Raw genomic sequence first — 14,585 nt, forward strand, 5'->3', positions numbered from 1 at the left:
TGCAATAAACATGGAATGCAGGTGTTGCTTTGACATAATGATTTCCATGACTTTGGGTATAGACTCAGCCATGGGATTGCTGAATTGTATAGCAATTCTACCTGTAGTTGTTTGAGGAAGCTCCATACTGTTTTCCAAAATGGTTGTACTACTTTACAGTCCCACCAACAGTCCAGAAGTGTTCCTCTTTCTTCACATTCTCACCAGCATTTCTTATTCTCTGTCTTTTTTATAATGGCCATTGTAACTGAGGTGAGGTGATATCTTAATGTGGTTTTGATTTGCTTTTCCCTGATGCTCCTTGGTTAAATTTATTCCTAGGTATTTTATTTTTAGGTGTTATGTAAGTGGAATTATTCCTTGATTTCTTTCTCTGAAAGTTCGTGTATAAAAAAGCTACTGATTTTTGTATATTGATTTTGTATTCTGCAACTTTTACTGAATTTCTTTATCATGTCTAGCAGTTTTTTGGTAGAGTCTATGCTTCTCTCTCTATAAAATCAAGCTGTCTGCAAACAGGGATGATATGCCTTCCTCCTTTCGAATTCAGATGTCCTTTATTTCCTTCTATTGCTTAATTGCTCTGGCTAGGACTTCCAGTACTATAGTGAATAAAAGTGGTGACAGTGAGCATCCTTATCTTGTTTCAGTTCTTACGGGAAAAGCTTAGCTGTGGGTGTGTCATATATAGTCTTTATTGTATTAAGATACTTTCCTTCCATACTAATTTGTTGAAAGTCATTATCAGGAAGGGATGTTGAATATTATCACATGCTTTTTCTGAGTCTGTTCAGATGATCATATAGTGATGATTATTTTCTCTTTCATTCTGTAAATGTGATGTATCACGTTTCTTGATTTGCATATGTTGTGCCATCCTTACATTTCTGGGATAAATCCTATTTGATTGTGGTGTGTAATCTTTTTGATATGCTGTTGGATTTTGTTTGCTAGTATTTTATTCAGGATTTTTGCACCTACATTAATCAGTGATACTGGCCTGTAGTTTTCTTTCTCTCTCTCTCCCTCCCCCACCCCCCTTGTTGTCACCATGCCTGGTTTTGGTATTGGGGTAATGCGGGCTTTGTAGTATGAGTTTGGAAGTATTCCATCCACTTTGATTTTGTGAAATAATTTAAGAATTATCCGGGTAATGCTTGTAGTATGAGTTTGGAAGTATTCCATCCACTTTGATTTTGTGAAATAATTTAAGAATTATTGGTATTAGTCCTTCTTTAATTGTTTGGTAGAATTCTGCAGTAAAATCACCTGGTCCTGAGCTTTTCTTTGTTGGGAAACTGCTGATTACTGATTCAATCTCATTTCCTGTTATTGATCTATTTAGGTTTTCTATGTATTCTTGGTTCAGTCTTGGCAGGTCATTTGTATCAAGGAAATTATCCATTTCCTCTAGGTTTTCAAATTTTTTGGCACTTAGTTGCTCATTATAGTCTCTAATGATATGTTGTATTTCTGTGGTATCAATAGTAGTGTCTCCCTTTACATTTCTGATTTTATTCATTTGGGTCTTTTTTTCCTTGTCTAGCTAATGGTTTGTCAGTTTTGCCTGTCTTTTCAGAAAACCAACTTTTCATTTGATTGACCTTTTGTGTATTTTTCATTTATTTCGCAATTTCATTTATTTCTGCTCTGATTTTCATTATTTCTTTTCTTCTACTTATTCTGGGTATCCTTTGTTCTTGGTTTCTAGTTCCTTGAGGTGCACTGTTAGGATGTTTATTTGAAATCTTTTTTTTTTTTTTTTAATGCAGGCATTTATTGCTATAAACTTTTGTCTTTATATTGTGTTGGCTATATCCTATAGGTTTTGGTATGCTGTTTGTCTGTCTTTATTACTTTCAAAAATGTTTTGATTTCCTCCTTAATCTCTTTGACTCATTGATCTTTCAAGAGTATGTTGTTTAATTCCCATGTATTTGTGTAGTTTTGAATATTTCTTTTGTAATTGATTTCTAGTTTTATTCCAGTACGGTCAGAAAAGATGTTTGATATAACTTGGATTTTTTTGAACTTGTTTAGAGTAGTTTTGTGACTCAGCATATGATCAGTCCATTTGCTAATGAAAAGAGTGTGTATTCTGAAGCTGTTTGATAAAATGTCCTGTAAATATCTGTTAGGTTCATCTGGTCTATGGAGCATTTAAGCCCAATGGTTCCATGCTGATTTTCTGTCTCAGTGATCTGCTCAATGCTTAGAGTGGGATGTTAAAGGTCCCAACTGTTGTGTTGGCATCTATCTCTCCCTTCAGATGTGATAATGTTTGGTTTATATATCTGGGTGTTCCAGTGTTGGACACATATAAATTTATAATTGTTTTATTCTCTTTATTTATTGATCCCTTTATCATTATATAATGCCCCTCTCTGTTTCTTAGTACAGATTATTATATAAAGTCTGCTTTATCTTATATAAGCATGGGTACTCCCGCTCATGTTTTCTATTTGTGTGGAATATCTATCTTCATTCCTTCACTCTTAATCAGTGTGTGTCTTTGTAGGTAAGGTGTGTTTCTTGTAGGCAACATGTGGGTGAGTCATGATTTTTTATTCATTCAGCCAGCGTATGTCTTTTAATTAGGGCATTTAGTCCCTTTGTATTTAAGGTTATTATTGGTAGGTGAGTTCTTACTCCTGTGATCTTACTTGCTGTTTTCTGACTGATTGGCATATTGTTTGTTTCTTTCTTTTTCTCTTATTGTTTATCCTTGTGATTTGGTGGTATCCTGTATTGATGAGGTTTGATTCCTTTCTCTTTGCAATTTGTGCATCTATTTTGCCAGTAAGTTTTACGGTTTCAGGTGTTTTCATAATGGTTGTTCTCATTCTTTCTTTTCTAGATCTAGGACTCCCCTAAGCATTTATGATGAGGCTGGGCTGATGGTGATAAATTCCCTTAATTTTTGCTTGTCTGAGAAAGACTTACTTTTCCACATTACTTCAGAGGCTGGGGCTGTGTGCATGCATGCTGCAGGTAAGTCATCTTGGGAGCAGACTCGCTGGGGTGGGGTTTCTGGATTGATGCTCAGGCTGGGGTTGTGGGTTTGTGGCCTATCAGGGTCTCCAGAACTGGTTCATCAGTGGCTTTGCTGTGTGTAACATTCTTCACTGGCAGTTTATTTCTTTCAGTACTTTTGAAAGTATCATCCCATTCTATGCTGGTCTGTAGGGTTTCTGCTGAGAAATCTGTTGTTAGCCCTTTAGGGGATTCCCTTATAAATGACTTGATGCTTTATTCTTACTATTTTTAGAATTATCTCTTTATTTTAGCTTTTTACAGTTTGACTGCAATGTGTCTTGGAGAGGGCCTTTTTGAGTTAAATCTATTTGGGGACTTTTGATTTTTTCTGGATTTAGATGTTTCATCTATTTCAGCTATTATTTTATTAAATATGTTTTTAATAACATTTTTGTTTTAATCTCCTTCTTGAATGCCCCTGATTCAAATATTTGTTTGTTTAACAGTCACCCATAAATCTTGTAGGCTTTGTTCATTTTTTTCTTCTTTCTTCTTCTTCTTCTTTTTCTTTTTTGTCTTTCTCAGTTATTTCAGTATGGCTGTTTCCAGGATCAGAAATCTTTTCTTTTGCTTGATCTAGTCTGTTGTTGAGAATCTCTGATGCATTTTTTATTTAATTCAATAAATTCTTTGATTCCAAGATTTCTGTTTGATTTTTAAAATATCTATCTCTTTGTTAAATTTATCATTCAGATCATTTTTTAAAAAATTTCATTGTAGTGTTTGTATTCTCTTGTATTTCAGAGAGTTTCCTTAAGATTATTAATTTGAATTAATTTTCTGTCATGTCAGCAATTTTTGATCATTTGGGATCAGTTATGGCGTGTTGCTGTGTTTCATTGTTTGTGTTATGTTACCTTGTTTTTTTTTAAAATGTTTCTTGTGTCCCTGTGCTGAGATATGTGCATCTGATAAAATGGTCCCTCTTTGAGTTTTGTAGAGTGGCTTGCATAGAAAAATATTTTCTCCTATAAATGTGATCTATGGTGTTGATTGGGTAGAGTAGAATGGCTTTGTTCTGGATGGGTGCAGTAGTGTGGACTCTGAAGTTTCTTCAGTTTTCATACATGTTTACTATGTCCGTGAATGCCTCAGTGGCCTAGGCTTGGGAGATTTGTGGAGGTGGTATGACAGTTTTGCTGGGGGAGGGCTTGCTGAGTTGGTTCTCTGGCTGGGGATGTGCACATGCATGCTGTGGGTCAGTTGTCTTGGGAGCTGGCTCATTGGGAAGGGGATTTCTGGACTGACTCTTAGGCTTGGGTTTCGGATATGTGGCATATCAGGGTTTCAGGGACTAGTTCACCAGTGGTAGGGCTACTATGCTGATTCTCTGACTGGGAGTGGGATCACCAGGGGCACGTCAGCCAGGCTGTTTCTCACTTGGACATGTGTGTATACAGTGGTCCAAAGATTCAGGAATGGGTCCAGCAGGAATGTGACAGCTGAGCTGTTTTTCTGAGCTGGGGTCATGGGCATGCTTTGGGTCTGCTCGCTGGGTGCAGGTCTGCCTGTGGTCTGTCTGCTGTGCCACTTCTTGGGGCCACATGTGAGGTCATGCTTTTCTCAGTGGTTTAGGAGAAGGTCTGCCAAGAGTGACAGCTCTCAGAGAGTGGATGAGGCCACTAGGTAGGGCTGCAGACAGAGGTCCCTGCCAGCCACTTCTCAGGTAGTGGGTGAGGTTGGGAAGTGGGCCTGATGAGGAGAAGGGGCCTGGACAACCGCCTCTTGGATGGTGGGCAAGGAAACTAGATTGGCTGCAGAAAGAAGGCCAGGCCAGCCACCTTTTAGGTGGTAGGTGAGGCTGCTAGGCTGGCCTGCAGAGAGGAGGTCTGGCCAGCCACCTCTTGAGTTTTGGGTGAGTTCAGGAAGCTAGGCCACAGAGAGCGGACCCAGCCACTTGACTCTAAGGTGGTGGGGGAGACCTCTAGGTGAGACTGTTGAGGGCAAAACTGCCTGACTGCTTCTCTGGGAGGGCACAGATGCACTTTATTTCCACTAACCCAAGGGTGGATTTGTTAGGGTAATGACCTACGAGCTGTTTTTCCAGGTTGTTGGCTTGAGTGTACAGAACTCTGCCAACTAGTGGGGTTGGGTAGAGGGAGGAAGCAGGGTGATCCTCCAGTGGTGGGTCTGCCAGTCTGATCTCTGGCCAGGGATGTGGGACTGCATCAGTTCAGCAGACCTGGGGTTGGCGTCTCAGACACGGAGGACTGGAGTCACAGCCACTCCTGCGCCCAGGCTTTAAGCCACTGGGATCAGGGCATTGTAGCTTCTCATGTGAGTGCATTGGGATGAATGTGGAGCCGTAAGCCTGGGGAAGTGCGGTGACTACTGGCCCCAGAGCAGGGTGTGCTACTGCAGAGGCTCTAGTTTCAAGATGGCATCATACTGCATTAGCTTGGGTCATGAGGGTGGGGTGGGGGTGCACTCTATATGTTCCCGTTCTAGAGCAATGCAGTGCATGTATTCTAGTCACATCCCCACACTTGGCTTCAGGCTTACAGGGGCTGTGGAATCCTCCTGCAGTAGGAACTGCAGGCCTCACTGGTGGGAATGAGTGGTTTGGGACCTCATTTTATCTTTTCTGTGCAAAGGAAAGTCCCTTCCATGCTGATCCTGGTGACAGAGATGTGGTGGATGAGGCTGTGTACTTCTCTCTCCTCTCTATTCAGCCATCTGGACTATTGTGCTCCACAGGGATCTCTTCAGTCTCCTGCTGCACTCCTGCATTCTCCCACTGATGTTCTCATCAATATTTAGCTGTCTGTTAATTGTTCTGGTCCTTTTCTGTGGGGAGAACCCAGCCTGGGGTTCACAAATCTTGTCCTGCCTCCCCCATGAGTATCTTTATTAATGCTAACTTGTTAATTGTTAGTTTGATTTGCCATTAGCTCTCTATCAACCCAATTTTTTTTTCTAAAAATTGATAAAAGAGTGCCATTATTTTATCCTATCTTAGTTTGAGAAATATTAGTCATTCACAAAACATAGCTCATAAACCATTGCTATATAAAATTATAATTTTGGGGTCAAATGACCATAGAAAAATGGGTCTAACTTGTGAAAAATTGTAAGAGTAATATCAGCTCTGTTGTTATTGAGTGTCCAAGTCCACCCTTGGACTAGGTAGACTTCAGTGGCCCTAGGCATCTGGCCATCCAAGCCCAGGCCAACCCCCAGAGAATTAGGCTCCAAACCAGTCATAGATGTTCTGGGCTCTGTACTACCCACAGCACCAGACTGGCCCCTGTGGGCCCAGGCTTCAGGCCCACCCCAGCACCAAGCTGGCTTACACAGCTTGAGTCTTCAGGCTGGCACCTTCATACTCAGCCTCCGTATCTGCCCTTATGGATACAGAAGGCAGGCCAACCCAGCACCAAGCCTACATTCCCAGGTTTCAGACCCATCCCAGTGCCAGATCAGCACCCCTGGCTTCAAAAAACAGGTGCGTACCCATGGACACAAGTCAAGTCCAATCTAATGCCAGGCTGGTCCCCATGGCCCCACCCTCCAGGCTGGCCCATGTGGCTCCATCCTCCACAGACCAAGGGACCAGGCTTGTTTCAATAGACCCCAGCATTGAACCAGCCCCCACATGCCTAAGCTCCAGGAACATCCCTATGTACCTAGGTCCTAGGCTGGCTTCTGAGCCCCAGGATCCAGGCCAGCCTTCACAGAGTTAGCCTTCATTCCAGCACCTGCAGTTCCAGCCTCCAGCCTAGCACTAGATACAGGTACTAGGCCCAGTGCCCATAATTCTAGGCTTCAGATTAGCCCCTGTTGGCCCAGGCTCCAGAGGACCCGAGGTCCAGGTCTGTTCCAGCAGACCCAGGGCTTAGGTTCAATTCAGTAGACTCCAGTGCAAGACCAGCCACTATGGACTCAGGCTCTATGCCCATCCCAGTGGGTTCAGGCATTGTGCTCATTCCACCTGTTCCAGCAGACCCAGGGCTTAGGTTCAATTCAGTAGACTCCAGTGCAAGATCAGCCACTATGGACTCAGGCTCTATGCCCATCCCAGTGGGTTCAGGCATTGTGCTCATTCCAATTCCTGGCCAATCCCTGTAGACTCAGGCTCAAGGCCCAATCCCACACTAGCTTAGCCCCTGGGGACCTGGGCTTCAGGCCAGCCCCCATAATACAGAATGCAGACCTTCCCCTTTTAAACCCAGGATCCATGTCCATCCCCACATATCCAATTAACAGGTCTTCCCCAGTGGATTCAAGCTTTAGGCCTAAACCCTTGGACCTAGTCACCAGGCTTGCCCACCTGCTGACCCAGGCACCAGGCCAACCTGTTGTCGGACACTTGTAGTAAACTCATCCTTGGATCATACCAGATAGCCTGCCCAGAATCTCTGACCAGGCTGAGTTGGTGAAGGGTTTTCCCAGTCAAAGTGAGTCCACGAAAACTTGAAGAAGTTTCTACTACTTCAAATGTGTGGACATCACCACAAAGCAACAAGAAACGAAAAAACAAGAAGACATAAACCACACACACACAAAATAGTCATACAGTAGCTGACCCCCATAAAATGGACATATAAGAACTATTTGACAAGGATTTTGAAATAAGTGTTTTAAGGCAGCTCAGCGAATTTTAACAAATTTCAGAAAAACAAGTCAATTAAATCAGGGAAACAATAAATAACCAAAATGTAAATTTTAACATAGAGATGAAATTATATATGTAAAAAAGCTAAAAAACACAGTGAACAAGATGAAAAAATGCAATTGAGAGCATCATAGAAGAACTAATCAAACAGAAAAAGTCTGTGAACTCAAAGAAAGTTATTTGAAAATATACAGTCACAGGAGAAAAAAGAAAAAATAAATATAAAGGAATAAAGAAATCTTATAAAATTTGTGGAGCAATATCAAAAGATCAAATTTTAGAGAGAGGAGTATGTGAGAAGAAGAGAAAGTCAAATAGATAGTAAGCTTATTTGACATAATGCCAGAAAAACATTCCAAATCTGGAGAAAAATACAAATAGCCAGATACAGAAAGGTCAAAGGTCTCCAATCAGATGCAAATCAAATAAGACTACACAAAGATATACCATAATCAAACTATCAGAAGCCCAAGACAGGAGGGGGTGGAAGATGGTGGACTACAGGTTCCAGAGCATGTTCCTCCCACAGAAAAGGACTGAACAACTAACAGACAGCTAAATACTGAGGCATGCATCACTGGGATAGTGTGGGAGTGCAGCAGCAGACTGGTGAGATTGCTGTGGAGAATAAAAACCCAGGAGGGTAACACGGAGAAGAGAGGCACACAGCTTCAGCCACCGGATCTCCAGCACTGGGATCGATACAGGAAGAATTTCCCTAGAGGTGAAAAGGTAGGCAGAGGACCTACACCAGCCTCCATTCTCATCATATAGGCCCACGGGTCCGTTGGCAGGACAAGCCCAGAGCCAAATGTGGGCAGTGCCCTACAAAACTAGTGTCTAGAACATTAGCATGGAGAGTGCACTTCCTAGTCCTCACCCTCAGGACCTAAGCCGATACAGATCTGAGCCATCTTGAAACCAGAGCTATTGCAGGAGCGCACCCTGCCTTGGGGCCAGTAGCCACAGTGCTTCCTCAGCATTAAAACTCCACCCTCCACCCCTCACACTCATGGGAGACGCTGTTACACCTGGATCCCTGCAGCTGTAAACTTGTGCTCACAGTGGCTATAACTCTGTTCTCCAGCCTGGAATGCCAACTCTAGTCCTGCTGAACTGATGCACCCCCACACCTCTGGCCAGAGATCTGACAGGCAGACCCTCCTCAGGTGTGCCACATCTCATTCTGACCCTCACCCCCAGCACTGCCAGTTCACTGAGTGGTGAGCACCTGAGCCCCCGAGTTGGAAAAACAGCTCATGGGTCTCTCCCATAATGAATATACCTTTGGGCCAGTGGAAATAAAGTGCATCCACACCTTTCACGCAGGTGGTCTTGTGGCTCCACCCTGAACAATCCCACCAAACAACTTTGCCAACAGACCCAGAAACAAATGCACCAGCTCCTTCACAGCAGGGCTGCCTAACGGCCCTGTCCAACCCCCACAGGTGGCAACACCAGGCATCCCAACGTGTGACAACCCAGTGGCCCCACCAAGCACCCACAAGTGGCTGAACCAGATGTTCCACAGAAGGCCTGCCTGGTGGCACTGCCCACTGCCCACAAGCAGAAGAATGGTGTGCTCTACTGAGGACTTGCCCAGTGCCCCAGTCTACTCACTGAGAGGTGGCTCAGCAGGCCTGCACTTGGCTGCCCAGTACCCAAACTTCAAGGGGAAGCACAATCTTGTGGCCACAGCCATCACTACCTCAGAGCATTACCTAACCCCAGAGCATTACCAACACAGCTGCCCTTATCCCTGCACACCAGTTGGTATTACTCCCTGCTGATGCCAAGCCCAGGCACCAGCAGCTCTACCTCACCCAGACCCAGGTGTTCCCACATTAAACTACATAGGAGAAAAAAGAAAAGAGGGAGAAGCAAGGACCAAGGAGAAACTCTGCCCACAGGAAAGATGAAAGAGAAACCTCACTCAGGGCAACCCATTCAAGACGAATACCTTCAGCACACCCTATTGCACATATTAGGGGCACATGCAGGCTTGCTGCAGGCTCAACAGCTGAACCAGTGGCTCTATAAAGATCTGCCAGTACCTGTTGCCCCAGTGTGTATCTGCTTCCAGACCCTAAGCAGACAAGGTAGGGACTCTGACACCCTAAGGCAGGTCTCTGCAGAGCTTCTGGTCTTGGTTGCACCCTTGCACACTTTCATCAATCTCAACAGCTGATCAGACAGTCACCTTCAGAGCTGCCAAGCCCTGCAACAGCTGTGTACAACTACTCCCAAATGAACAGCTGATTGGGTAGCAGCTTTTTCTCCCCAAAGCAAGCCTCTAAAAAGCCACTGGGTATTGCAGCATCCACACAGGCTTGCTCAAGGCTCAACAGCTGAGCCAGTGGCCCTGTACAGACCTTCCAGAACCCGCTGCACCAGTATACACCTGCTCACTGACAGCAGATCACCCACCCCAACAAGAGACCCACCCCAACAAGAATCTGCCAAGGACCCTACCAACTAGGCCACAAAGACACCCACACACAACTATAAGATTGAATACAGTTCAATAAGTCACATGAAGGCTGCACTAGCACACTCACCCAGATCCAAACTTAAAACACCCAACCCAACTGTCAGTATAGAATACCACTACAGGAAAGAGTCTCCTCCTTCAAAAGCAATTCCTAGAATTAAAAGAAGTGACTAAACTGCTAAATGCCCAGACATCAATGCAGAGATATGAGAAGCATGAAAAAAAAAAAAAAAAAAAAAAAAACAAGACAGGGAAGCATGACTCCCCCTGACAAAAGGCTATTGTTCTCCAATACCTGACCCCAAACAATAGGAGACTGACAAATTGCCTGAAGAGGAATCCCAAATGGCAATACTAAGGAAACTCATAATGATGGATGAAAAAATAGCAGTCAAAATAAAGTCAAAAAGAAATTCAAGGACATATATGAGAAATTCAGCAAAGCGATACAAACAATAAATAATCAAGCAGAAATTCTGGAACTGAAGAATTCATTCAAAGAAATAAAAAATACAGCTGAGAGCATAAACAGTAGGCTAGAACAAGCAGAAGAAAGAATCTCCAAACTAGAAGATTTTGAATTAATACAGTTGAACCAAAAAAAATTTTTTTTAAAAAAAAGATTGAAATCACATTGAATATATTTTCAGACCATGATGGAATAAAACTAGAAATTAACAATAAGCAAAACTTTTGAAAATATATAAACTTATGGAAATTAAACAACATGCTTCTCAACAATCAATGGGTCAAAGAAGAAATAAAGCAGGGAATCAAAAAAATTCTTGAAACTAATGAAAATACAAGCACAAATTACCAAACCTATGGGATGCTGCAAAAGCAGTACTAAGAGGAAAGTTTATTGCAATAAGTGCATCAAAAGAATAGAAAGATTTCAAATAAACAACATAACATTGTACCTCAAAGAACTAGAAAAACAAGAACAATCTAATCTCAAAACTATTAGACAGAAAGAAATAATTAAGATAAGAGCAGAACTAAACAAAATAGAGACCATAAGAATGACACAAAAAATCAATGAAGCAAAAAGTTGTTTGTTTGGGTTTTTTTTGAGAAAATAAACAAAATAGCCAAGGCATTGACAAGACTAACTAAAAAAAGGAGAGAAAACCCAAAGAATGAAAACTCAGAAATGAAAAAGGAGACATTACAACAGATACCACAGAAATACAAATAATCATTAGAGACTATTATGAACAACTATACGCCAACAAATTTGAAAATCTGGAGGAAATGGATAAATTTCTGGAAATACACAAACTACCAAGACTGAACCAAGAAGATGTAGAAAATCTGAACAGACCAATAACTAGCAACAAGAGTGAAGCAGTAATCAGCAGTCTCCCAACAAAGAAAAACCCAGGACCAAATAGCTTCACTACTGAATTTTACCAAACCTTTTTTTTTCTTTTTTCCTTTTTTGTCTTTTTTTTTTTTTTTGTCTTTTTCCGTGTCCGGCAACGGATCGCAACCCTCAGTGTCGCCCCCGTACCGGACCGGGACCGGCAACGGGATCGCAACCCTCGGTGTTGCCCCCGCGCCTCGCTCAGCCAGTGAGCGGGAACCGGTCTGTATGTGGGATCCGAACCCTCGGCGGGAGCCCCTCCGCGCTTCCCAAGCGGTGCACTAGCGCAGTGCGCCACTGGGCCGGCCCACCTTTTTTGTCTTTTTTCGTGACCGGTAACGGGATCGCAACCCTCGGTGTCGTGCCCGCACCGTGCTCAACCAGTGAGTGGACCGGTCTCTATATGGGATCCGAACCCTTGGCAGGAGCACCGCCGCGCTCTCAAGCACCGCACTCTACCAAGTGCGCCACCGGGCTGGCCCTACCAAACCTTTAAAGAAGAATTGACACCTTTCTTTTTCAAACTCTTCCAAAAAATTGAAACAGAGGCCATTCTCCCAAACTCATTCTATGAGTATGTGGAACTTAAAAGTGGTGAACCAGGCAGGGTATTTGGTGGAAGAAATTTTTAAGCAGCAAAGCATTCAGGCATCTGTGTTGCTACCTTTAACAGCCTATGCTGTTATGGCAGCAAAGACATGATATAAAGGCAGAATTCACAACTGAAAGGGAAGCAGAGAGTAAAAAATTGGAAAACTCTCAACCTGGCCACGTAAAGAGTGAAAAGGTATCTTTGGAATGGGAAACCAAGGTTGTAGCCCAGCGACCATATACTGTGGAGATCAGGACAGAAGGGAAGGATCATCGGGAGAATGGGAAAAGAACAACAAAGGCATTTCAGAGATCTTTGAGGTTGCCCTGCCATCACAGTTCAGAGGCCTAGGAAGAGAGAATGGTTTTGGGGAAGAGTTCTGAGGCACCCTCCATAAGCTTGCTGCCCAGGCCCACCTTGGGACATTGCTTCACACACCAGCACCCCAGCTGCTCTGGCTCCTCCAGCCATGGCTAAATTGGCCCCAGGTGTTGCTGGACCTGAAGCTTCAGAAGAGACAAGCCAGAAGCCTTGGCAGTTTCCACGTGGTCTATGTCTGCAGGCTCAGAGAACGCAAGAGCTATGGAACCCCAATTTCAAAGGATGTCTGGAAAAGCCTGGTACTCCAGGAAGAGATTTGTCAGAAGGGTGGAGTCACTGCAGAGAGCTTCACAGAGCAATGCCAAGTGGAAATGTGGGGTCAGAGTTTCAGCACAGAACCCATACCAGGGCCATGCCTAGTGAAGCCACAGGAATGAGACCGCCATGGAGATTCCAGAATCATCGAGCTACCAGCGTGCAATGCCACCCTGGGAGAGCTGAAGCCTGTGCTGAGCCCAGGAAATTTATAGGAGAGGGGCTGCCCAAGGATTTGGAGGACCAACCCCACATCAGTATGCAGAGGATGCCGGACGTGGATTCGTGGGAGATTATTCTCGAGCTTTAAAATTTAATGCCTGCACTTCTGAGTTTCACACTTGCCTCAGACCTGTTACCCTTTTCTTTTAGCTTATTTCTCCCTTTCTCAATGGGAATATGTACCCTATGCTTGTCTCACCATTGTATGTTGGAAATAGATAATGTGTTTTAATTTCACAAATGAGACTTTTGACTTTCTGAGTTTGTACTTGGACACCTTAAGACTTTCATGTTATGGGGATTAAAATAAATGTATTTGTGTGTAAGAAGGACATGAGTCAGGGGGGCAGAGATGGAATTCTGTGAATTGAAGGTCCCCCCAAAACTTACTGAAGCTTGACCCCCTGAAGCATTGTAACAGTGCTAAGAGGGTGGGAAATTTGATTATGATTTTTGAAAGGTGGGTCTTTTAAGAGGTGATTAGATTTTGAGAATTGTGCCCTCCTGGACGGGTTGATCCGTTCTTGGGTGTGTTTCTGTTGGCTTTAAGAGGAGAGCAAGTGAGAAGGTTAGTTTGCTCTTGCTCAGCTCGTTCTCATTATGTGACGCCTTGGTCCCCACCCAGAATACCCTCACCAGATGTGTTCCCTGGACCCTGGGCTTCTCAGCCTCTAAAACTGTAAGAAGTAATTTTCATTTATTTATAAATTACCCAGTTTCAGGAATTCTGTTACAAGCAGCAGAAATGGACCACGATGCCAAGTGATAACAGGCAAGCTAGTGTAAGCTCCAAAAAGCAAGGGGGTATCCATTGAGAAGATGTAATACAGTTTTGTTTGCTGTAACTATACAGCTACAACTCAGTATTATATTTTGCAGATGGATTCATGTCACAAAATACATATCTGCTATATTCCTTTAAAGTACATTTATTTTTCAGCTGTCTCCTTAGTGATTATACTTTAGGTTGTTTTGATTTTTTCATTAACATTGCTACAATGATTATCCTTGTAGTTGCCTCCTTCTGTATTTTCGCATGCATTTTTACGGTAGGTGGAGAATAATAGAATTTCTAGATCATAGGGTTGCATATTTTTAATTTTGCTATTTATTTATTTGTTTTTAAAATTTTAAAAATTTTTATTGAATCAAAATTGATTATACATATTTTGGGGATTCAACATTGAGATATGTTGATCAAATTAATATTACTAGCATATGTATTGTTACAAATCATAATTATTCTTTATGCCCTGTGTCCAATCCCTCTCCATCCCCTTTTCCCTACCCCTTCCCCCTCTAATTACCCTAGATTTCTTCTCTCTCTCTGAAAGAGTAATGGTTACTCTGTATTGTTACAAATCATAATTATTCTTTATGCCCTGTGTCCAATCCCTCTCCATCCCCTTTTCCCACCCCCTTCCCCCTCTAATTACCCTAGATTTCTTCTCTCTCTCTGAAAGAGTAATGGTTACTCTGTTGATTTGTTGCCTACATGATCCGTCCAATGCTGAGAGGTGTGATCAGGTCCCCCAATATTATAGAACAGATGCTTCTTCTGTCACTCTGAAATGGGCTCTGTGGAGAGAGACATCCTCCTCCTTTCTTTATCTCTACTGGTGACTCT

Source organism: Galeopterus variegatus, unplaced genomic scaffold (assembly GCF_000696425.1).
Source record: "Galeopterus variegatus unplaced genomic scaffold, G_variegatus-3.0.2 Scaffold228, whole genome shotgun sequence".
In the NCBI taxonomy this organism is placed as follows: domain Eukaryota; kingdom Metazoa; phylum Chordata; class Mammalia; order Dermoptera; family Cynocephalidae; genus Galeopterus; species Galeopterus variegatus.